This window comes from Macrobrachium rosenbergii, chromosome 5 (assembly GCF_040412425.1).
Source record: "Macrobrachium rosenbergii isolate ZJJX-2024 chromosome 5, ASM4041242v1, whole genome shotgun sequence".
In the NCBI taxonomy this organism is placed as follows: domain Eukaryota; kingdom Metazoa; phylum Arthropoda; class Malacostraca; order Decapoda; family Palaemonidae; genus Macrobrachium; species Macrobrachium rosenbergii.
In genome coordinates, this window is record NC_089745.1 from 6,747,526 (window position 1) to 6,773,767 (window position 26,242).

At 37.3% G+C, this 26,242-nt stretch overlaps 1 long non-coding RNA gene across 3 annotated transcripts; it reads left to right on the top strand.

Annotated features, from left to right (window-relative positions):
• The first annotated feature begins 1,921 nt into the window (after positions 1-1,921).
• Positions 1,922-24,444, top strand: LOC136838475 (uncharacterized). 3 transcript variants are annotated; one of them, XR_010853005.1, is made up of 4 exons: positions 1,942-2,422; positions 5,043-5,158; positions 10,408-10,485; positions 21,906-24,444. It is a non-coding gene; the product is annotated as an uncharacterized lncRNA (long non-coding RNA). The 3 variants fall into 3 exon arrangements; XR_010853003.1 differs by lacking the exon at positions 21,906-24,444 and having other exon boundaries at positions 1,922-2,422; positions 10,408-13,420; XR_010853004.1 differs by lacking the exon at positions 10,408-10,485.
• Positions 24,445-26,242: the final 1,798 nt, after the last annotated feature.

Consider the following 26,242-nt stretch of genomic DNA (forward strand, 5'->3'; position numbering starts at 1 on the left):
TGCAAAGGTACAAGTCACATTAACGAAGAAACGATTAACATTAACCGCAGTTCTGTCACCAGCATTTACCGTTTGCACGTTGAGCTACGAAGACTGATGAATAAATCTGCTGATGCAATATGAAGCATGTGTACATTTCTGCTGATGTTAAGTAACAATCACAGTTTCATGTGATGTGCAGTTGAACATGCTCACTACTTTACAAGTGAACTCCGTAAATGGAGAGATGCTACGTGAAGTGAATGTGGCGATGGGTGCACAGACTGAATATTTTGAAAACTTGTTGACAGTGGAAGAGAGTAGAGAGGCAGAGCTGAAGACTCAAGAACAGGAGAGATAGAGTGCAAGTTCAAGTTTAAGAATGCCTGTGGAAGAGGAAGTGACTGGTTAGGACGTAAAGGGGACCGTAACAGGTGATACGATTACTACAAGTGAGATGCTGAGGTGTGGAACTGAGTTTGACTGAGTGGGTGACCAGGGTTTGTAAGGTATGTCTCAACGAGGGAAAGGTTCTGAAGGAATAAGTGAGAGGAATAATTACTGTACCATTGTTGAAAGGTTTAGGAGATAGAGTACCTATAAGTCTTATAGGGACATAACGTTATGTTGCGTACCAATAAAGGTAGTTTTTGACTGAGAAGATAATGACAAAAAGGACTGACAGGGGAAGACCAGCGTGGCTTCAGACGAGGCAGAGGGTTTGTCAATCAAGTGCTTGTTAAGAATCAATTATGTAATACCCAATCTATAATGGCAATTGCTAGGTCTAACAAAGCTGAATGTATTGGCAAAGAAGATAACACAGAAGCAATATACTTTCCAAATGAAGATCCTGTCACAGTTGTAAACATGAGGACAAATGACACACAGGATGATTAAAACTCTCCATTGACAGAAAAGACCACTGTAATCTCTTGTGTCCATGAATCAAATCTGGTCTCAGGAAGTTGCCGGGGGAAAGCAGAAGGAAATGTCACTTCTTTTGTTTTTATTTTTATTTTGGTGAATTACTTATGTATATATATATATATATATATATATATATATATATATATATATATATATATATATATATATATATATATCTGTGTGTGCCATTAAGACTGCATGATTTCAATAGGCAGATGCCATCTCTCAAGAATATAAATCTATTTAAAAACATCGCATATGTATGTATGTATGTATGTATGCATGTATGTATATACTGTATATATATACATATATATATATACTGTATATCTACATACATATACTGTATATGTCTGTGATTAGCATTCCCAAGTAAACGTAAACACCTTGTTTGCAATCTGTATATTAATAAATAAATGCACAATGCATCATTATGAGTTTCGCGTGTGTTATCTCGTAGATTTAAATATGATGTACATCTAATACGTACTGAAGGAACACTGAAAAGACAAGCAGACAGAAACGTATGTACATCACGTGAAAAGGAAGGATATTGACTTTCAAATTCCTCATTATTGTCATCTGTATGAAAGTATTATTGAAATTATTTCATGTTAAGGATTATAGCAGCATTAACATTATAGATTCTTAGAAAGCTCGTCTCTTTTTACACACTTTATCCTCATTCGTTTATCGTTACGCCTATTATTCTTGTACAACTGAAATCGTGGATATGTGAACTTTATTAGCGCTGTGCCGCCACGTATTCACCGGATGTAACGTAATTGATGTAATTACCACTCAACACCTGTGAAGGTAAGTACTTCAAATTGTATGGTGACATTCCTCAGAAACAAAACGCGAACTCTGAGAAGTCTTGAAAAAGGATTTGGGGTAGTTTGTAGAATGTGATCGGGCTGTAACACTACTTGGGGCAGATCCAGGGGACGGTGGGGGTGGGGGGACGTTGCGAAGCAACCCCCGCCAGGTCAGGGAACGGCTCAAGTGAGGTTAGGAAGGTAGGACCTGGTTAGGTCGTCAGGGCATGTCATTCTATATAGGAAAGGTTAGGTTTGTGTTCCTCGGTGGAACCTGTTACCGTCGTTCTTCACTCGCCCCAGGATTTGAAATAACACTCCTCTGCAGTAAGAAGAACAGAGGACCATAACGCTATTCTGCAGGAAGAAGAACAGGTTACGATAACGCTATTCTACTGTAAGAAGAACGCGGGACAATAACGCTACTCTGTAGTGAGGAGAACAGGGGACAAATCAGGTGCCACAGTATATATATATAAAAAAAACAAGGAACCCCTAAACGACCGGCAATGCTGGTTGGTTTAATTAAAAAATTATGCATAATAATTAATTTTCTGTTTGGCAACTGTTAGCTGACAATAACCTTGAAAACTGCTAGTCAAGAATTAAGCGACCCAACTTCGTAACACCAAGTGAAGGAAGAAGTAGAAGTCAACAAGACCGTCGGCCCGTTTGATTATATTTTATATACTCTGGTAAGTTTAATATAAATTGTCATTGCGTGTAATTGAAATATCAAAGAAATTATGCAAATTGTAATACATGTACGGTTTTGACTGATGTGTAAGTAACCACGGAAATTAACGTGTAATTGCTGACAAGCGTAGGTAGTCTGCTATTTACTACACAAGCTTAAGGCCAGGCAGGTCCTATTAGGGTATAGATCCTACGCCTGAATACTTACATACGTAAAACATTAGGCAATGTGGGCTTTAGTATGCGCTGCCCTTAAGTGCGAGAGCCGTTGCCAGTAATACCTGTTTTAATCATACAACCGAAAATAGGCTAATTTAGTCAAGTAAGGTGTAGCCTAGGCTAAGGAGTCTACCCTAAGGTGAGTAGCCCAGCTGAGTTTAGGGTTAGGCTAAGCATGAGGTCCAAGGAACCATGTCATTCCCTAGCCAGAGATGCGACGTATAATAAACTTATCAGGGTATAGGATATTCTTGGATGGTTAATTCTTAGTATTTGCTCCACGCCTGTTTTTACCATGGAAACTGGTGTTTTCTACACTTTTAGGGCTCCTGATACTGGCGGTGCATTTGTTTGTTGTCGGCCAAATGGAATGTCCCTTTGCCATGTTTAGTACTGGGCTGGGGGGCCCCGTACCCATACGTTAACAAGTTATTGCACTTGCCGGATAGGATATGAACCGTTCCAAACAGACGTACCCGTGCTCTGTCTTGTGAAGATCGCGTATAGAAACCCCTTGTCAGATGGACTTCAGGAGTTAATTATATTTTAATTACATTCATGCGACAAAAATTGTAGGTAAAACCAGAATTAGCAACCAAAAAACGATAGAAAAAGTAAAGTTAGAGGGAAATCGCCGCTGCGGAGCTACTACTTAGATATACCCTTGGATGTGTCTTCTTCGCATAGTCATGATCCCATCTTCCCCTGGGGTTGGCTGCTCGAGTCTTCCTTCTCCACGGGATTCTATCAATAAAATTTTATAAGTTGCCAATATAAAGTAATACCACATAACCCATGGGTGTTTGCTGGTTAAAATTTTGCCGTATTATCTGTGGAGGGGGTTGGGGATGGTATTGTCTTACCTTATGTTGTAATTTGATGAAGAGCTCTTTTCAAAAATGTAGGTTAGCCTACAATTTCATTTTGTGTATTGGCAACTTATAAAATAATACCATTCTATCTTGGACATCTGTATGTTTACACCCAGCAATTTCATGTCCCTGTAACGTCATGCCACTTGATTTTCTGCCAAACTCATATTTTGTCAATCCTCTATGGTCATAGGCTATCATGCACCTTCTTAACCGAAGCATCTTTGTCCCTTTGAACCAAGACCAGACCGCCTCATCCTAATTTCCCTGCTATTTTACAAATACCCACCCTTTTGCTTATTTGTTCACTTTCAGTTGTTTCCAGCAATAACTTCATATACTGTACTGTGTAATCTTGCAAGTGGCCCATAGTGGAGTTCAGTGTGGACTTTTAGTTTTCCTGTAATTTTGCTTGTAATTTTTATTAATTTGGCATTCATTTTCGCAACACATTTCCTCTAAAGTCCAAGTGTAATGGAGTCGCATTGGGAGACCTGGCTTTTGGCGGGGGTTTTGGGGAGGGGGCATGGTGGTCATTTGAGTAAAATAGGAGGATGCATCCTAACCTAACCTAAGACCATTGGCTCTTAAATGGCTGGGGGGCTTTGTCCCCCTGGACCCTTCCAAACCTACCCCCAATTAACTACTTTTATATCAGACTTTAACTACCAGTTCACACGAAGGGGTTTTGTTTTGTTTACCTAGGAAAAATGCAAATTACATAAATGTGGTATATAAGTTATATTTATATATATCTACTGTAATACCCCCAGTTGAGTCATTTTGTTATCTGTCATTTTTTATTTTCCTGCTGTTTTTGTTGAAAGTACAATACAGCAGTAGGGAAAAAAAATTGACATACATTGCTTTATACAATTTTTTGTTGGTGAGCCATAAAAAGCCATAAAAATACAAAAGTCAATAATAAAAAAAGTACCGTATCACTGAGACAAATGTTTAAATATGTAAAATTTGCTTAAACAGTAATGTGATGTATAGAACTTTAAAGCTTAAAAATAGAAATATCGTCTTATTTGTATGACATTCGGCTGTACAATACATAATTGATTCCAGCTTTTGGCCATAAAGGAATAAAAATCAATAAAAAATATGACATATGTGGAATAATATCTATGCTGCTGAGAATGAAAGTTTGACTGCGGGTGTGAATGGCATTTGGAAGGTGTTCATTATTTCCAAGGGCTTTGCTGAGGTGAATGTGAACAAAGCCTTAGTGAAGATGTGCAGTGAGCTTAAAGTGGATTGGAGTAGACTTGCCAAAGTGCAGTAATTGCGTGCCATAGCTGTGTCATACTATTTGGAGTGATAGATTTAAATTTGGTTTCATGGTAAAAAAATCTCCATGATGTTCTGGTTCATGGACTGCTGGATCTTATGTAGATTTGTATGTTTTTTATTACCTCTGTTAGGAGTTTAGAGTAACAAAAGTACTGTTTAAGAAATAGTTTTTTCTGTTTTGAATATTTTGGTTGTGTACTTTGATGAAAATCTTGTTCTCTATTTACAGAGGTGAAGGATGTTACCAAGGATATTCAGAAACCTGCGAATGCATAAAATTACTAACTATTAAGGAATTACTGTATCTGGATGGCTGCCGTCAGTTATACTTAACCATTTGCAAAGGTAAATATATTTCTTTACTTGATTGTCTAGTTGTAGGATAATGCAGGCTATGTTGAAATGTGGAATTCATGTATATGTGTTCTTACAACATACAAACCACTGTTTTATTCCTTGATGCCTTGTATGGAATATATGTGAGGTTTGGCTCTGTATTTGAAGTCAGTGAAGCAGTGATTGATACTTGGTGAAACAAGTAATAACCAGTGAATAATATTTGGTGTGAATTTCCTGATCATAGCAATTTTCTTGTAGCATGCCCCACTCATTCAATTTGCTGTAAAATCTTTGTTCAATGAAGATTCAGTTACTAATGCTGACTGCTCTTCCTTCCTCTATCATCCTTAGTAATTGTTATTGTTTTACTAAAACCACTTGTTGAGGAATATTCATCAGGCACAAGAAATTATGCAGTTGCTTTTTTCCTGGAATATTTGTAACTGGAGCTAACTCAGCTGACATTCCCTTAATTCCTTTTAATCCTTTTTATATAATTTTATATTGACTAATTAACTGTGTTTAGGTAGTATGTTTATTTGTTGAGATGTGAACATGTCCATAATGTTTTCACATTTAATCTTGTTGTATATGTACCCATTTGTCCTATGTTGTATGGCTAACATTTTTTAACATAGCAGTATTTCTTCTTTGGTAAACAGCATATTTAAAATGGTTATGGCTTGGAAATATAAAGTTTTCTAATGAGGAAACTAGATGATGATTCCCATTCCCTACCATAATCTCAATCTGGTTTCCTCATTAGAATACTTTATATTTACAAGCAATAACACAAGTTATTTACAGTCTTAAAGCAGTTAGGAATAATAAGGAAATTAAGATGCAAATTAGACTGACGAGAGTTTGAAGAACCCATGAGAGGACCAGGTTTCATAGAGAACATCAGAGTAGAGGAGTTTGGTAGGAAGATATTTCACACTTAAATGTAAATCTCACAAACCTGAATGTTCATACAAGAATAAAATCATACCTGTGGTATGTATTTTATGTATATACTTGTGATGGAGGCTGGTTAGTTCATTGAAGCTTGTCAACAAAGTAGTTAACTAGTGGCCGGAAGGAGAGAGGATTGGGTACTACCACTCAGCTGACTGTTAACCCTCAAATTTTTTTTAATCATTCAGTTCAAGATGCCACTGTTGCTGTTGTGGTCATGTAACTTGACTTTGGTTTGAGGCTTAATATAATTTTTTGTGTATTGTGGAGGATCTGTATATCAAGGATACAAGCGCAACCTGACCTATATATAAAATTGTTGATATGAGGACTTTGAGTCTGCCTTATCAGAATGATTGTTTGATTGATCATACAAGTTATTGACCTTTCCCTTTATGTAGATATTAGCAAAATATAAAAATATAACCAAAATCTTTAGTTATGAGTTTTTTCATGGTGTAGTTTTGTTTTTTGCAAGGGTGTATTGTCATTGTAAACTTCTGGAGAAGTTCACCAGGGATACTCTCTTCTCTCCTCACCTGCACCCTTCATCTAGGTCTCAGACTTTGGGACTGGAGGAGAATCTTTGGGTTATCACATGTGTTCAAGTGGGTTTCACGGGTGCTGGTTTCCATGAGGAGAATGTTTAGTCACATGTGTTCATGGGTTTCAGGTTGGTTTCCCCCCAAATCAAATTTTTTTTTATATTTTATTGTTAGTGAAATAACTTTGAAACATTGAATGAGAAAGGAAAGATGGTAGCAATGGTGCTACAACTCTGCAACTATCAAAGAGCATGGGGGATGTTAACAAGAAGTTGCCAATTTAATCCTTGGACACTTTTACCATATAATTTGTGACTTTAATTCCATGGCTAAGTTACTGGGTATTTTCCTGCTTTGATCCAATTTATGGACTGCTATGTTGCGTGCACAGTTGCTACTTGCTCTGTTACTGTATTGGCACTCGCTCACCCATGAGCTCTTGATTCTAGCCAACTTTTTTTAGCAGTCCTTTACAGTCATCATAACACCATACCTTGACCATCATGCGGACTGTTATTGTTTGGTTCTCTGCATCCGAGCAAGGACTCTTGTCCATCACTGATTGGGCACTGACTTTGGTACTTGGTTACTAACCTACCTGAATGAGGCAGAGATGATTGCTCTTTCTTCCTTTGGTCGTGCACTTGGAGGACTTCCTGTACAGCAGTCTTCAGTCTTCACATTACCCCAGGAATTTCCTCATTGGAATGTGATTATGATGTTTGTGTCCTGAGCATTTCTTCTGTTCAGCTGTTGATCTCATTCCTCTCTTGTAGAGGGGTCTTGTATGCTTCCTCAGTTCCATGAGTTGTAGCAGTTGACTGAATTAGACGGATGAGGCTCCAGGATCCCTTTTAGCTTTGGAGAAGACTGACCAGCCTTGAAATTCGTTGGCGATTTGCCCATGTCATTATTTCTTTAGCTGTACAGAGGCAGGTATGATATACAGCACAGACAGTCCCTGGTCATCGGCGATCCGGTTTTATGGCACTTGTCTAGCGATGAAAATCGCCAATTTCCGCTTATCGGCGCTGATCTCCGGTTATCAGCGCCAATAACCCCAAAAAATCGCCGTTTTTCAGTTGTCGGCAATTTTCGCTTATTGTCACGCTGTTGGAACGGAACCCCTGCTGATAACCAGGGACTGCCTGTACCTTGTTTTCTCGGGGATTTATTCTTGTTCTTTTATTTTTCCTCTGGCATTCCTCCTGTTTAACCTATCAGAGAATCTTTCTCTTTGAGAAGCAAGATCTCTGGTTTTCCTGGAGTAAGATATCTCTGGGTTGCCAGGAAAATAGGCTTCCTATCACTCTCTTTTCAGAGCACATCTCTAGGCAACCACTGCAGGTGCTGCATCAGTGCTCATTTGACTGAGGTAAAGGTGTTCCTAGTATGAACTCAAATTCTCTATTTCCTCTGGCATTCTCATGGAGATTGCTCCTAGTGTGGACTAAAATTCTCTATGCCTTCAGGCATTCTCATGGAGATTGGTATGTATGTAGTTATCCACAGTTTTCAATGACACATGCAGCTGAACTGCATAAGTTGTATTGTAGGTAAAGCATATCAAGGCTAAAGAGGGCTGTTAAGAGAAATACTCGACAGTATTATACCTTCATTCATATATACTGTTAAATCTCTTGCATATTGTTTATTCACTGAATTTTGGCTCTATGAGGATTGAGTCATTGGCATTTCATGCATTTCTGTTCTTTGTAGACAGATAATAAGTGCATCTTCTTCCTGTTTTGTGGAAGAGCATTTATTTTAGGGCTAAGAGACCTAGCTATGGATGTGTTGAGCAGACAGAAGAGGATTTTACACTTGTCCCAGCAAAAGCTACCTTGACTGGACTCTTTAGTGGTTCTTAAATAGGAACTGCATAGTCCATGGTAACTACCAGCCTCCATAGATCTGGCCTAGACTTAAATGTCAAAGGCTTCAGTGTTATGGTCATTGGTTTGAAATGGACAAGAACAACCATTTGGTCCTTGTTATGCAGTTTAACATCCTTATTTAGGTATTACTACTGCATGTCATGGATGTAGAGGGCTGTAAAAAATTCACTTTAACCTGAGGATTTTGGAGTCAGTCACAGGAAAGCAATCATTTTTCCTCTTGGCGTTTCAGCAGAAAATAACCCAATCACTACAGTGTTACTTTCTTGTTTTCTGTGAAATAGGAAAACTCCTTTCCTTAGAAAATAGAAAGAACTGAGATATAATGACTAACTTCAATATTCTGTGGTGGTAAAACTATATGCAGATGACATATTGAAATTTGGACAGCCCGAGGTGTTGCTCACAAGCCTCGTGTCCCACCTAAAACTTTTTCCAGATTTAAAAAAATATAAATTACATACATGTGATTAGTAGTGCTTGATGAAGCTGTAGTAGAAGTAATAGTAGTACTGTAATATATATATGTATTATATATAAAGATATATATTTTTTCAAGTCAGTAGTACTGCCTGTCTCTGTGCCACCTAATTTATGTACAATTTGCCTTGTAAAGTATTTTGAGTCATCACAGAAAATATCAAATTTACTCAGTTTTGCTGTATACCAGAGGAATACTAGGTGGATATTACTACAGCTGTGTTTTTGCTCACTCCAGAATATGTAATATATTTCGATCTTATTCTTTGTTACTTTGAGACTAAAATTAATTTGATATACAAAACCTTCTCTCAATAATAACCTTTACGTGCATCAGCTCATTTTCCAAGAAAAGAAAGAGCTCCCAAATAGTCTGTGCATCCTGGCTCAAAAGTCCCCTCAAATGGCAGTAAAAGGGTATAAAGAATAAATTTTAGTTTCAAAAGATTTGATTAGCCTTATCATGCCCATCACTTTATGAAGGTATATCTGTAAGAAAGACTTCAGGTTTGTATATCTAGGAAGAATAAAAATTATCTTCAATATGCAAAGTTCATTTATTTCTAAATAAAGGTTATATTTGCAAGTGGTTTTGTATTATTTCAAATTAAGGATGTAGGGTAAAGTGTTTCATAAGTACATCATATAAATTGCATCAAGGAGGTACAACAGCAATTACAATAGTTTTCACTGGTGAAGCATTAGATCAGTGCTTTGATAAATTTTATGGTGATCAAACTGCCTGTGTTAATTTATAAACATTCAGATAGAAAGGGAGGGCCTGTTTGAAGATATGGAAATGTCATTAAAGTATTTTAAATGCTAAAGTAGACCTCTCATTTATTTGGATGTGGGAATGAACTTAAATTTGTCAAGTCAGTCAAGGTAAAAATTTATGTTGGTTTAGCATGTGCAATAGGTAAAAATTGCCAAACTATGAAAATTGTGAAGTGGTGAAAAGGTTAATTTTGATTTGGGTATTGTTTTGACATTGTTGACCTTTTGTGAATAAGGCTTTATAAGTTTTGTGAATGGGTTAATTTATTGTAAAGTTAAAGGTATTGTATTGTGTTGTGGTGCTTTTGTTGAGGTATGTAATTAAGAGTAGACATTGCCTAACTGTATTACTGTACCTTTCACAACAAATTAATTATAAGAGTGTAGCACATGGTATATCACGTATTCTTCCTTTATGACTGTTGTTGCAGCTTGTCATGTAACAATGATAATGATATGAGGTCTATGACAGTGCTGTAAGGATTAGGGTTAATATCAGCCCTGTAGGGTTCAGCAAAGATGTAAATTTTACCGTTAGAGAAGAACTTAAAATTTGAAGGACTCAAGGTGTGAAAGATCAAATAGTGTCTTTTTTCAGGTTCCTGTCTTCATAAGGGAAGCTATAGTGTGAACAAACTGGAACAAGATTCTTCCTTCCCAAAAGAAAATAAGAAAAGTTGGTAAAAGGTTTATTCATTGTATCATTGGTGTCAGAGATTTTATTTATTGGTGATTAATGGATGGGGAAATGAAGAGGTATGAGTGTGAAATATGTGGAAAGCTTTTCTTGCTGAAAAGTAGCCTGAAAGTCCATGTTTTGAATCATAAAAGTTATGGAGTGTATTGGGATATAGATAAAAGTCATGTAAAGCAAATTGAAGAAACGTTGCCATCTTGTTGGAGGCAGGAAGAAGATTCAATAGCTTATCATAACCAAGAAGGTGTACAAGAATTGGAAAATGCTGATTGTACAGAGAAAGACAAAACTCACAAGTGCCCATTCTGTGGGAAGCTGTATGCTCTTAAAAGTTGCCTCAAAACTCATATGGTCAAGTGTAAAATAACATCATGTGCTTTAGAAGGCACTGAAATGTCTCCTTTAAGGCATCACTGTACTACTTCAGAATCTCATGAATTGGACCCAGACCTGAAATCATTATTTCCAGAGGACAATGAAAAATTTCTTGTAAAACAGTGTGATTTAATTTCAGATGATGTATCGACAGGTACTTTTTCACATACCTTAAATGCAAAGAGGTTATCAGATACAGAACAAGATTTGAACACTATTGATTATCCTGGGAAGGGTTTAGAAAGAAAGAAGACGTTAGTTTTTGGAGAACCAATGAATGTGAACGTTGCATTGTCCTCTGATAATGAAAGCACTACGAAAGATGTAGAACTGTTCAACATCCAGGTTTCAGAATCTGATAAGAACAGATATGCTCGGAAATGTTTAAGGCAGAGTAATACTCACAATGACCCTTTTGCAAGGAAGAGAATGTATGTAAAATTTCTTCAGATTGTAAGCACATGTGTACCTTATGTCACAAAAGATTTGTATCTGATCATGCTTTGAAGAAACACAAGGAGCTTCAGTCTATTCATTGTAATAAATGCAGTTCATCTTTTCAATCTTGTACTCCCTTGAAAAGCATCAAAAAATCTCATACAGATGTAGTTTGTCCTGTTTGTGAAAGTATATTTTCATCTGAATCTATGCTTTCTGAGCATAATGAACAGAGATCTCATGTTTGTAAAGTATGCAGCCAGAGTTATTCTTCTTGTAAAGATTTATCCAGCCATGAAAAATCTCATCTTGAGTATGAAGTGGGACTTCATGCAGTTGATGCTCTCCTAGTTGATGCTTTGGTGCATATAAAAAAGGAAAGGCATCATTGTGAAGTGTGTGATATTAATTTTGCTTCGTATGAGGATGCCATTATTCATAAAAGGTCTCACAGTAGTAAGCAAAGGTGTTCAACATGCAAAAAGTTATTTTCTACTAGCAGTTTGTTGCACAGACATTTAGAGCAAGGATCTTATAAATGCAATATATGTAAAGAAGTTTTCACATCCTGCAAAGATGCAAAAATTCATAGAAAGTCTCATCTACAGTCACGATGTAGAACTTGTCTTAAAACTTTTGTAAGCTTTAGAAAAGGACTCACATTCTTGTTATGCTTGTAAAAAGAATCTTACATCCTGTAAGACCCTCTCAGTACATAGAGCCACCCGCTGCAAGAATTGTTGTCCAGCTTGTCAGAGGCTGTTTCTGTCAGAAGATTTGTTGAGGGAACACATGGAGCAGGAATCTTACATTTGTGAAATATGTCATAAAGATTTTACAGGATGTGAACATCTGAAATCTCACATGGAGAATCATAAACTCAGGTGCAAAATATGTAAAAGGCAGTTTCTTTATCCAGACAGTTTAAAAGAACATGAATTAAAGCATTCAGATGAAGATTTAACCTGTAAATATTGTCACAAGAAATTCAAAAGCTTGGGAAATGTCAAGCGACACATTGAGAGGTCGCACTATGGTATTAAAGATGTGCAGTGTGACATCTGCGGAAAAATGTTTCATAAAAGCGTTTTTAAGATTCACAGACGCATTCACACAGGTGAAAGGCCGTTTCATTGCATACAATGCAATGCAACTTTTGTACAAAAAGCACATCTCACAACCCACATGAAATCTCACACTGGCGAACGGAATTATCCCTGTAATTTGTGCAGTAAAGCATTTATATCTAAGGAAACTCTAATCATTCATCAAAGGTATCATACCGGAGAGAAGCCATATGAGTGTGATCAGTGTAGGAAGAGGTTTAGATCAAGTCAGCTGTTAGCAAACCATTGTAGGACCCATAGCAAGGAAAGACCTTTTAAATGCAATATTTGCCTTAAAGACTTTAAGTTTCGGACATCCTTAGGGCAGCACACAAAGACCCATTTTCCAGATCAGCTGCCTTGCTGTAAGGTATGTGGTAAAAGATTTAACTATAAATATCTGTTGCATGCCCACTACAGGAGGCATTCAGAGGAGGAGCTACAAAATGTTGGCATGGCAAATATGAGTTTGGAGTTGGAAGAAAAATTTCATAGACCTGAGTTAAAAACATTTGATTGCAAGTACTGTGGTAAAAATTTTTATTACAAAGCTCGTTTGCAAAGCCACGAACGTCTCCATACTGGGGAGAAGCCTCATAAATGTTCATTTTGTGAAAAAGCCTTCCGGCTTCCTGTTAGTCTTAAGAATCATGAACGAATTCATACTGGCGAACGGCCTTACAAGTGCAATATCTGTGATAAAACTTTTGTTCAGCAAGTACATTTGAAAGTTCACATGGTCATGCATACTGGGGCGAGACCATATGAATGTTCTTTCTGTGATAAAACTTTTGCCCACCAGAGTAACTTACTGGCTCATAGGAAGATCCATTTGAGAATAACCAATGCTGACCCTGTTTCTGCCTCTTAGAATATTTTTAATTCAGATTTATTTTTGTAAATATATATATATATGTTTGTACTAAATTTAAATGTTACTGAAGTTGATGTAATTTTGTGTCCAGGTTTCTTTTAAATAAACTATCTTGAGGTAACCACTGGTTTTACTATTAAATATTAAGAAAGGTTTTCGTTCATACATTTATGTGAATTTTTTATGATGTGGCTTAATTCTGGGTGTTTAATCAGTATACAGTATCATGTAGTACTGTTGAAAAATAAATGTTGCAGTCATGTTCACATGAAATAAAAACTATTGTAGCCTGTTTTAAAGCATTTCCTGTTGGCAAGGTAGACTGACTATAAAACTACCTTATTTACTACTGTAAGTAGCAAATGACTAAAAAATTGCCTTATTTACGACTGCTAGTAAATAAAGTCGTAAACAAGGCAATGCTGTTTGTGCGTTTTTGTTTAGGTGTGTTTTTGTTTTGAACTTTGCTTGCTGAACAAGCACGGTTCATTTCCTTGCTATTCATTTAGTAGGCTCTGTAAGTAATCCCTTTTTTATGTAATTACTTCCCTTTTCTCCATTTTCATCATTGGCGTACTTACCAGTTCACATCTCTTTCATCCTCATCTGTTTTGCTGACCAAGACATTTTCTTTTTACCCATAGCTTTGTGTCTGACAGAATTTCAGCATTGCCCCTTGCCCATGGAATCTCTCCAATACCATAGTTCCTCCTTGGGCGATTGGGTTCTGTTCTCAGCTAGCACTCTGCTGGCCGCGAGTTCGAATCTCTGACCGACCAACGAAGGATAAGAGGAATTTATTTCTGGTGATAGAAATTCATTTCTTGCTATAATGTGGTTCGGATTCCACAATAAGTTGTAGGTCCCGTTGCTAGGTAACCAATTGGTTCTTAGCCACGTAAAATAAATCTAATCCTTCGGGCCAGCCCTAGGAGAGCTGTTAATCAGCTCAGTGGTCTGGTTAAACTAAGGTATACTTTTCTCCAATACCATGTAAATGAATTGCATCCATGAATCAGCTCGTTTATTCCAAGGTGTAAATTTAGATTTCCTGGCAATAAATCTGCAAGCTTTTTCTTGTAATATCAAGTTTTCCACCATTGCTTTGCTTTCCTCTAATGTTTAGCATACCGCACTTGAGTTCGATAGAAAAGATGTAGTAAGCCCTTGCTAAATCTTAATCAGAATTGGATATAAATACTGTAGGCAAACTGTTGACAGAATCCTGTGACCTGGATATTGCAAGTTCCACTCAAGGATGTCTAGATGCAGCAAGTAAAGCAAAAGTAAAACTGGATTCGCCAGGTTCTATGGTAGTAGTCACATACAAGGCATCCAGTGAAAATTTTCATTATTTTGTCAAGTCATCTTTGCCTAGTATTTTGGTTGTGCCATCACTTGTAAGGAGACATGCACTGCATCTGTTGTAGTAGAGAAGACATAATGAGTACATTTGTGTTTGGAAAAGATTGGAATCTCATATTAGGGGCAAAAGTTATGTATTTCAACCACAAATCACTTGGGGAAACTTCAGCCATGTTACTTTGTTTCTTCAATCAGGTTTTCCCCTTTTGAGACTGTGTGATGAGTCGTCTCAATTCTTCTTTATCTTTTACAGTTTGTATTTGAATCCAGTTTTGCCAAGTCCTTATCCTTGGCCATTCTTAAAAGAACAAAAAAGTTTTAGGGCTTATAAGATTATTTCAAGGCAAGAAGATCTAGCAGACTGGACAAGATTACTTAATTCTCAGCATAATTGTTTTCAAAGGTTAGTGGGTTTGGGGTAATATGGTAAAAGAAAGTTCTCTCCTGTACTTTTCAGATGCATTTTGTTTGATACCATACCAGTCATGTAGAACCCTCATTCTCAGTCCAGTTATCCCAAGAAACTTATATTCTGCTATTTTGCCGACAGAAGCAGCTGAGTAACAGAACAACTGTTTTTGCATATGTGACTATGAACCATTATTAGGTAACAAGTTTCTTCAGTGTTTTGACATGTCTCTGGATACTACATACCAGTTTGCAATTCTTCTCAGCTTTACTTTGGGATTTTGGAAAACACTAACACTTATTCATTTGTTTTTATTGATCCTTTCAGTTCTTCTGATCATTGTCTAATCTAATTCCTTTATCATAGTTGTCATTGAAAAATTTCATTCTTAAGCAATTATTACTGTGTCCTGCCTGTAAGTATTTCAGCCTAATTTTGCCCTTGTGTATTGAATTTCACCCTTTTGTGTTCTGTGTTGTGAGTAATTCATTAATTCTGTTTATTTCTGGAGTGATTTTGATACAGTTTTTGTGCAATTGTGATATATTACTTCATGCTCTTTAACTGAATCACAAGCAGGCCGGTAGTTAAGGGTAAGATGTCTTCACTAGTTTCTTGTGTCTTGCTTGCAGAGGAGTATTGTTACGTTTTATATTATTTCTCATCTTATTTGCCTTACTTTTTACTAGGTATTTTAGCTTTACTTGAATAGCAGTTGTCTAATTGTGCTGCCAGTAATTGGTATCTGTAATGTTTGCTTTCCTAGCAATGTAAGTGTTTTTTTTGTTTTTGTTATACTGTATTGTTATTTTGTTATGTTGTGCATTAATAATTGTTGGCTGGTATTGCTTATTGTAAGTATGTCTAAGCAAAGTTGTCAAAGTTAGCCAAGTAGAGTCTGCTGTATTTTCGTTCTCACTGGAGATGGACGCTCACCTGTTTTCTACGTAACAAGGATGATGTGGCTCTCCTGGTCTCTTTTGCAATGTATTTTGGGACTGGTTTGCTGATGTGCTTGTCCCCTGGATCATCTACCTCTCACGTCAAAGTTAGTGTACTGCTTCTCTTGTGAAAGTTACGGAGTACTAGTCATCAAGTGATATACCACACCCACTGCTCATTCTGCCCATTCACCTGATCCCTCATCAGCTCCTTTACAACTGTGCTGCCTGCTTTGCTGATTGGCTGAACTTCTTTCTTGACACTGGTTGCTCCCTCTCCTGTTACACTTGCTCTTCCAATACTGCTTCCCATAAACCGGATTGTTGCTGTGGTACCAGAGATACTTATGCTGGACTCTGCTTTTGCCTGGCTGTAGAAGAAAAGTTTTGTTTTGGTGTTTGGTCATCATCTCTAGGTTATTGCTTCATCTTTATAAGCTTTTACTCCTCTCTTTCCAGAGCTGGCCACTCTGCAGTTGCTTACTGCACTGATGGTTGCTCCTACAGTGCTTCCTCCTGCCACTGCCTGCTGCACTGACGTGTGCTCTTGCTGTATCTTGTGTTTATGGTGTACTTACATTATGCTGACTGTTTTGACCATGTTAGCTCTTTTGGTGTCATTGACTACTTACACTGGATCTGTGACATTACTTACTCTAACAGTGCCTGCTATGCCTCCTGTAGCTGTTGTACTGGTACCTGCTGCACTTCTTTTACTGTTGCATCCTTCAGTAATATCTTTGGCTTTCGTTATGTCTTCTATGCCTGCAATGTTAGCTGCATCATTTATGCTTGCCAAGTCTGCCATGCAGCCACAGCTTAATGTGCTGGGTGTGTCTGCTGTTTCTTTAAAACTGCTCACAGCGTTGTCTCCTGCTTTGGTTGTGCTGATATCCTAGGCTGTTATGTTCTGGTTTTAACTACTTATGTTATAGCAGATGTTGCTCCCCCTACTATTGCCATGCCTGTTGCTGTTGACATTCCAGCTGTTTTAGTCACTGTCTTGAAAGATTTTCTGTTGCAGCCTCCCAGGCTAGAAAACATTCTGATTCCCAGTTCCAGCAGTCTTCTGCCATGACAACTACAGTAAAAATACTGTAGTTGTCCAGGCAAAAGTTCATCCACACTCACTTGAAGACTATTTTAAGGAGACTTCCAAGCGCTGTGACAGTTGCAGAGAAACTTGATCTAGTCACTCCAGGGGTTTTCTTGCAGTTAACATCAATATTTGTCCGAGCACCCCCAGTCATTACGGCAGTGTCTGATCTAACAAGTTTGATGATACTGCTGAATCAGTCTTTTTATTTTTTCATCATGGCTGTGACATATCCCCCACCATGCACCAAAAGAGAAGATGTTGACAAACAGCATGTGTTAGGAGAATGTGCACTTTGGCGAAGCTGATCTTGCTAAGCTTTTTGTTGTTTCTCTCTATCCTCTAGTGGTGTGATTGTCTGTCCAAAGTAATCACTCCCAGTCATCCAAATAGGTAGTGCTCATTGTTGCCTGTGTCCATCTGGCCCCTGTGACCCTTGGTAGAAGGTCATGAAGTTCTTGCCTAACTACTTCCTCTGCTGTCTCTCCAAAAACGGCTGATTTTGATCAGTCTTGAAATGCCATTTGTTAGGTCGAGTTTTCTTACTAGGGTGACACAGGAAAGGCAAGGCCTTGTAAGAGGAATTGTTGTTTTCAGTGATGGACATAGTTGTCCAAGGAGAGAAGCTTTTGCGGCAGAACTGATACTAGAAGATTTGTTGTCTTCCATTGGCAGTAAGACCTTCAACCTCACTCACTACAGCTACCAAGGACATCCTCTCAGATGTGAAGCTTAGGCTGGAGTAAAGAGGAACTTCAAAGGGATTCAGTTGACCAATAGCTGCACTAACAACTTCAGCTCGCTGGACCTTGGGTTCTGCAAGTTTTATTGCATCCAGGGTCGCTTGGTACAGGCTTATCATGTGCCATGCTTTACTACGAGTAGGACAGTGTTAACAAGTAACACAGTAAATGAAGCCAGTCTTTCTGGCAATACTCGTAGTAGTTAGTTAGTTATAAATGATTTGTTTATTCAGAGGTCTGGTTAAACAAATCATTTATAACTAACTAACTACTACGAGTATTGCCGGAAAGACTGGCTTCATTTACTGTGTTACTTGTTAACACTGTCCCATAGGAGAGATATGATGCAGGGGTTCCTACAGGAGTTCCTGTTTTTGGTTATGAGATTTTAAGAATCTTACACTTAAATTTAAGGCGTATGGCTTATTGATATTTTTTAACTCTGTGTCAGTCTTAATTGCAAATTCCTCCTGTGATGGAATTATGAAATGATTTTACTAAACACATAGCTGAAGTAGTTGAATCATTAGAACTTGAGAATTCCAAACCTAGTACAAACTCTTCATTTTTGAACAGGCAGACATGAGTCTCAATGTCAACAAATATGCTATCATAAAGTGATCAGTGGAAACCACTGAAATAATTCATGTAAAACACAGCAGAAGAATTATGGAAAGGAATATAGAGAAAGATATGATGAAATCAAAGTGTACAAAGGGAAATAAAAAAAAAGATACCCCTCAAGTTCTGGCAGGGGAGAGGATAGAGATGTATAGATGGAAAACATGAGGCTAAAAGAGGAATTAGTAGGATTGGAATTAGAATCATATCACAGCAGAGGAAAAAGTATTCAAAAGATGTAAATGGAAAAAGTTAAATTCAAAATAGAGATACTGTTTTGGAACAATTGAGACAGTTTTGAAAATCACCTGATTGAAGAACATGAACTGGAGGACATTGAATTTAGACCCAGAACCATCTGAAATAACAAGTGACTTGATTAAAGCAGCAAGAGAGAAAGTCATTATGACTATTTATAATATATACAGTATGGGAACTTGATAAAGGAAGAGAGAGGATCAGAAGAATGGTAAAGTAGCCTATTGTAAGGGTATACAAAGGAAAAGGGGAATGAACTGCAGCAGGGAAATTACAGAGGACTAAGACTACTTAACTGTGCTATAAAAATATTGGAAAAGGAAGTGGGTACTATGGAAGTACAGTATAATGGGTACCAGACAGACTCGTTAAACTATTGATGTTACTTTTCCTAAATGATCTTCTGGCTTCCTACATCCCCACAGATTTAAGCATAGAATCCATCTCAGAATATATTATCTTTTAAAAACGACTACCACCAGTCAAGACATTGCATTCCTAGATGTAGAGAGCCTTTTCATCAACATCCCAGTGGAGGAGTCCCTCAGCATAATAGACAAAGTGTACCGAGGCAACTGGATACCCATGTCAGCCCCTGTATGCTTAAAGGAAAGAAGGCCCAGTTCTGTCACACAACGGGGAACAGCATTGCTGGACAGACAGCGGGGGAATACTTCAGTGAATGAAGAGAGTGCTTATGCTTATAGAAAATTGGTCCTCAATGCCAATGTAAAAATGGACATTCTCTAATTGCTCAACATGGCAAGTGCTGAGCTGGTCAGAATCCTTTACATTAGACTAAATTAATATTATTGAAAATTGCATAAAACAAAGATGAATATTTTCCAAAGGATGAAAGGGTAAGGTGATCTGAGGAGGATAGAAAGATCCACATGTATAGCAGGATGAACTACCACACTGCCTGCAATAGGAAGCTCAAGCCATCCAAGTGATAGTTCAGAGGTTCACACCACTAATGAAGACCAAAAGATGGATTTGTGGATAGTCTGTCTTAGAGATGAAAAATACCACCACTAAAGTGGTATATAAATTTGTGTCTAGAGGGCCTAAATCTACCTATTTTGGTCACTCTATGACTATCCTGAGAATGCCTGCAGTGCCACACAAATCAGGGGACTGTTTTTGAAAATTTCACTGAATGGCAGTAATCAGACAAGAACATACCAGCCACAGATTAAAGATTGCAGAAGTGGTGCCCATAAACTACAGAAACCTACCCCAAATATCTAGACAGCATCACAGTGCATCATACCATCCACCAGGAGGCAGTGGACAATTACACATGCGTGAGTGATGGGATGCTTGGTGTACCCAAAAATCACGGTATCCCAGTTAGTAGTCAGCACACCTGTTCATCGGGTATTTTAATAGGTAAAATATTTATGGCATCATTGCATTACTTTTGTAGCTTGCTTATAGCAGTCAGTAAGCACCAGTGTATTTGGAATGTAGATTTAGTTTAACCTCACCCAAGGACTGTGTAATTGCACCAAAATAAAAGGATTTTGACAAAGGAAAAATCTATTTCTGGGGAGGGGCCCGTGTCACCCGGTGAAATAATCCATTCAGCACTTATTTCTAGGTAATTCCGTTGCTAGATACCAGAGAAAAGCTAAATGTAAAGCTGGGGTTACTACCCCCAGAGCGAGCTCAAGAAATGGAGTCGTATATGGTAAAGGTGAGATTGTCACAATCACGGGACCCTGCCCTATAAAGATTCCCAATGTCAAAAGCCCCAACGAGAGAGGTGCCGATACAAGCCCATGCACTACTCTGGACTGTACACAAGGCAACACTAGCCGCATTCCATTTTAGCACGCGATTTCGTTCACACGTAATTTCGTTGTGATCCTTATTTTGTGCTCTATTTTGGCATTTTTATGGCATCCTCACAAGGTTCTTCTTCAACAACTTGAGTACCAGTGTTTTATTGTTTTTTAGGCGATTGAGGCTCCTTATTTTCCTTTAGTTTAATAATTAAAGGGATTTATAACGCCCGTCTCGATCTCCTCTCACGACGTCTCTTGACCTCTCTTGGTCTTGGGTCGACATGTTTGTTTTGTGTTATTTATTAGTATCCCTTTTTATTTGGGATATTTTACTGTACTTGTTAAGAGTTTGTAAATAAACTAGTAACAAACTGAAAATTTGGATGTTGACGACAAGACTCTTTGAAGAGTACTAAATAGAGAAGAAAACAACTGTGATTGGAAAATAAATACTATATGGAACACTAAGAGCAACAAAAATATAACAACCTAAGAGAATAATGGCCCATTAAATAAGTAGAAATGCCTTTTTTTTTTTAAATAATTGTAACTTATCCTACAAAATTATTAGTGCTGACTTTGCCCAGGTGGCTCAGTGATAACTGCAGAAAAGAAAAACTGCCATAAAAGTTTGGACTGGACATTTATGCTATGAAATAAGGTTCTTTGCAGTGTCCCTTCGGCCTCTAGCTGCAACCCCTTTTATTACTTACACTGTACCTCCGTTCACATTCTTTCTTCCATCATATTTTCCACCCTCTTCTAACAATTGTTTCATAGTGCAACTGCGAGGTTTTCCTCTGTTACACCTTTCAAACCTTTTCACTGTTTCCTTTTCAGTGCTGAATGACCTCATGGGTCCCAGTGCTTGGCCTTTGGCCTAAATTTCGTATTCTGTCCAACAGCTACCAAGATGGTCAACATACTAGGGAATTAAGGTTCAATAGAATAAACAGTAAAGGTATTGTATTTTTGTAGCACTAATTAATTATGTTTCAAGATGGTTACTGTTTCAGTTAATCTTGTATTACTGTTTCAGTTAATCCTGTACAATAAGCTTCATTTATATATTTTGTGGGTTAAAAAAAGCTGCTGATTGTTAGTTGCTTGCTTCTGGTAAAAGGTTAATGCCAAAATCATTTTTAGATTTTCACAAGTTACCATCAAGTTTCTGAGCAGGTTATGGAGTTTTTTAAGTTATGGGAACTATTATTGTAAAGGTAGTTCATTATAATTTTTTTGTATTTAATCATTACTAAGCTGTATAGAAATGCCAGTCCTGTTGATTCTCTGTTTATATATATATATGTTGTGCATTCATAAAAAATTGAACTATTTTATACCCTTTTGTGTCTTGCACTGAAGATAATTTTCTCCTTTCAGGGACTCATAAGGGACTGGCTCATCTTCTGTTGGTTCTTTTGAAAAGGGAAATTTAAATGTCAGATGGGTAAACTACTTAGAAAGCTGTAATTAAAAGATTTTAACTATACTACAGTACTAGAAATATGGCTGGAGTGGGTAAGTCACACAATTGTCTGTACTACAGTACTAGAAATATGGCTGGAGTAGGTAAGTCACACAATTGTCTGTTTTGCAAAAAGTCTTTTATTCTGGAAAGTAGTCTCAAGATTCATGAGTTGAAGCACAGTAGTCAGTTGAAAAACTTAAAGCATAAACTAAAAAGTGATTTGAATACATCGACTCTAGAGGAAAATAAGGAAGACAAGTTTATCAAATGCTGCTTAAAGAAAGATTATGAAGAAACACACAAATGTACCAAGTCCCATCATGCATGCATGTTGTGTGATAAGAATTTTGCAAGTTTGAAAGCTCTGAATTTCCATTTAAAAAAGCATTCACTGAGGAAAAAGTTGAGGTGCCCAAATTGTGATAAAGGTTTTCCCTCACACAAGACCTATGCAAAGCATACTCAGCGTGGTGAACTGTATGGGTATTCTTGCAGAAAAAAATTTAAGTGCCTCCTTTGTGAAAAGGTTTTCTTCTCTGAAGCACTTCTGAATAAGCACATTAGTCAGAAGTCTTTTCACTGTGGCACTTGTATAAAAAATTTTAAGTCTTGCAGTGAAGTCAAGGATCACAAAAGGATGCATGTACATAAGTGTCTTGCATGTAGTAAAGTATTTTCCAATAAGATCGAATTGAAACAGCACAAATTGAGCCATGGCACTGGAGAACTAAATTGTTTAGTTTGTTCAAAGAAATTTACAAGTTTGGGAAATTTATCAAGGCATATTTATAGAGTGCATACAGTGAAAAAAGATGTTCAGTGCAAATATTGTGGAAAGCTCTTTCATAAACGTATCTATAAGATTCATCTAAGGACCCACACAGGTGAGAGACCATATAAATGTGAAGAATGTAATGCAGCATTTGTCCAGAAAAATCACTTGGTGAAACACATGAAAACCCACAACACTAAAAAGGATTTTAAGTGTGATCTGTGTGGTATCACATTTAATACAAATGAGAGTTTGCTTTTTCATGCAAAGATGCACTCAGGAGGAAGACTCTACTCATGTAACATTTGTATGAAGAGTTATGAAGATGTCTCATCGTTTAAAGAGCACCAGCTCTCTGATCACCCCGGGGAGCGTCATGCTTGCAAGATTTGTGGAAAGGAGTACTCCTTCATTCACCTAATTTATTCTCATTATAGAAATCATTCCCAAGAAGATCTTCAAAAACTAGATAAGGAGACTTTAAATGTAATATGGAAAACAAAAGCGGGAAATAAAAGGAAAATGAAGTGTAAGTTCTGTAGTAAAATATTCTACATTTTCTCTGAACTCCAGGAACACACACAGCATTACCATTCGGATGAAAAACCTCATAAATGTTCGACTTGTGGTAAAGTGTTTAGTTTGAAGCATAATTTGAAACTCCATGAAAGAACACATAAAAGTGAGCAATCCTTTAAAAGGGAGCAATCCTTTGTGTGCAAGCTCTGTGGGAAAACTTTCATCCGAAGTGATCATGCTAAGTCTCATATGGTGGTACATACTCAAGAAAAACCTTACGAGTGCGACGTATGTGGGAAATCATTCACTAGAAAAAGTTACTATTTGTCACACAGAAAGAGCCATGCTGTTGATTTACAAGAATCATTTTCTGTGGTTATAAAGAATTATTTTCATTGTTCAGGTTGTGGCAAAGGTTTTAAAGTACAAAGAAAATACTTGAAACACCTTGAAACATGCTCTCAGATAATTGATGTCTCAGAGGTAGAGGAGCTGCCAGACTCTTCTAGTGAAATTTTAGAATACATAGAAAAGAAAGAGATCAGTGATAAGACCATCTTCAGCAGAAATGCTTTGTTTAGTGAGATGTTTACTTTGGACATAGTAGAAATACAAGTACCAGATATTGAGTGCATATATGATATTTCACTGGATAGCAAAGAAGAATTTATGGTCCACACCATTGAGGAAACAGAAAGTGTTTTCCCAGCAATGTAGTGACCAAAGGAACATTTACAGTATCAGAGTACAGTACAAATATCTGTAAATTTCAATCCTATTTATGTACACTTCCTTGTAAATTAAAACCTTTCTTGCCAGTACTATTTCATTTTAAATAATATTCTTTGGCTGCTTGCATTCTTTTGAGGGTTTAGCAGTTTTGTTGAATATTTTAATTTTAAAATTATTATTCAGGTATACTGTAGTGCTTTTGCATATAGCATAATTAATTCACAATCCCTTTCAATACCACTGACCATAACCTAGAGAGAATTGCCTAGTAGCGCTTTGTGTAAACTCTAAGTTTGGAGGTTTTAAAGGGGCATACGTTATGAAATAGTTCGATTGTTAGTGAAGCTCCAACAAGTAAACTTCGTGAACATAATTTTTGTAACATGTATTTTATGATTAAGTTGAAATAATAATTTTTAATTTTTTTTTTTATATATATATTTTTTTATTTATTGGTACCTCATCTCACCCTAGGTTGAAGCAAATCAGTTGTAAATGAAAAATGTAATTTTCTTGAAATTGAAATCAGTAGCCAGACTGCTGGTAAAAAGGTATGCCATTAGCAGAGAGAGAAAGACCTTATGATAGTTAAAGGCTTATCCTGTTCTATAGAACAGAAACTTTGGCACTGGTAACGAAATTGGAGATTGTGAAGAGGTTTAACTATAAAATCCTAAGACATGGAACAAAGTGTGGAGTGAAGATGTGAAGCATTACAGATGAGAAAAAGACGTGGGAATGTGGTGTCAAGGGGTTGGAAAACAGAGATATCCCAGGAAATCATGGAAAAAAGGGAGTTTATGAAGGCCAGATCACTTGGGAGTTTGGGTAGAAGTGCACAGGGACAGTGAAGAGTGGAGTCAACTCATTTTATGTCTTGCTTCAATGAAGAAAAAAGCTGATGGAGAAAAAAAAACATTTATGAAATCACTTTAGCACTAGTTGCTCAGCCTGTTATGCTGATTAGCAAAATTTTTTTCAATTTTGGTGACTTCCAGCTTTGTTTTCTGTTCTAGGCTTTTGTACTTAGTTCCTGGACAAAGCTGTGAAAGAAGCAAGAAGCATTTACCATTTAAGTGGCAAAAGAAGAAAGTGGCTAAAGGAAAAAGAGAAAATAATTCAGCTACTGATGGTAAATTAGTCACTAAAAATCCTGGGGATAAACAACATAAATTTATATTTCATCTCATTTTGCCAGTAGTATCTTTAAAGTCTCTTTGTAAAAACGAAATTGGGAAAACAAATCTTATACGAATGCTTTAGATAAGATAAATGTCAGCCATGTCTGTAGAGAAACTAAGTTCTCCAGTGTTTTGAGCAAAGCTAATAATTCCAGAAGCTGGTGCATCATAGCTGCTTCAGGACTTGGAGGATTCAGTATTCCAGCTTCAGTTCACCAATTCATGGAGTGCAGTGCTGATGCCTGAGGATTTCCTGGTTCCAGTGACTGACAGCAAGTCGGTGGAGCTTAGTATTGACAACACAGAGACCATCGGTGGCAGGGTGGTCTTCTGGTTCTCCCTGACCCAGAAATTCTGATACTCTCCACACATTGATTGTTGCATGGGTAACCATCTGGGCCTTCAAGAAAAGATAACAGGTCCTTTTATCTAAGCCTTCAAACTTGTGTGACACCAAGCTTCCTTGTGGTCATGTCGGACAACATAACTGTCATTGTTTACCTGAAGAACCAGGTAGGCACCCACTCAGAGTTGCAGTGTTGGTTGGCCAGCAACCAGATTCATTCCTTTGGCCTGGAACATAATTGCTGATGCCTTGAGCAGTAGGTTCTAAACCCTACCTTCAGAATGTTTAATTAATATCGTTAATTGCAACATCCTTTACTACTGCTTTATTTTTCTCTTTCATCAGATACAGCAACCTGGAAGGTCGTTGTAATGATACTTATGGGACAGTCTGGATACGTAGATATTTCCCCCTTCAATCTGATCAAGCATGTCATAGTGAAGGTGCAAACATCGTTGAACATCAGGATGGTCTTCATCACTTCACTTTAGACCCATCAGGAGTGGTTTTCTTACTTTTTGTATATGGTTATCTACAAGCATAGATTCTGTCACTCTGAAAGAAACTGCATTTTCACTAGTTCCTTAACTGACTGGAGTTGCTGCAGTTTCTTTTGTGGAGTTTATCCTGTAAAAACCCAGAGGATTTTTGGATGTTGCAGTAGCAACAGTTGCAACACCATGCATAACTTCAGTAACT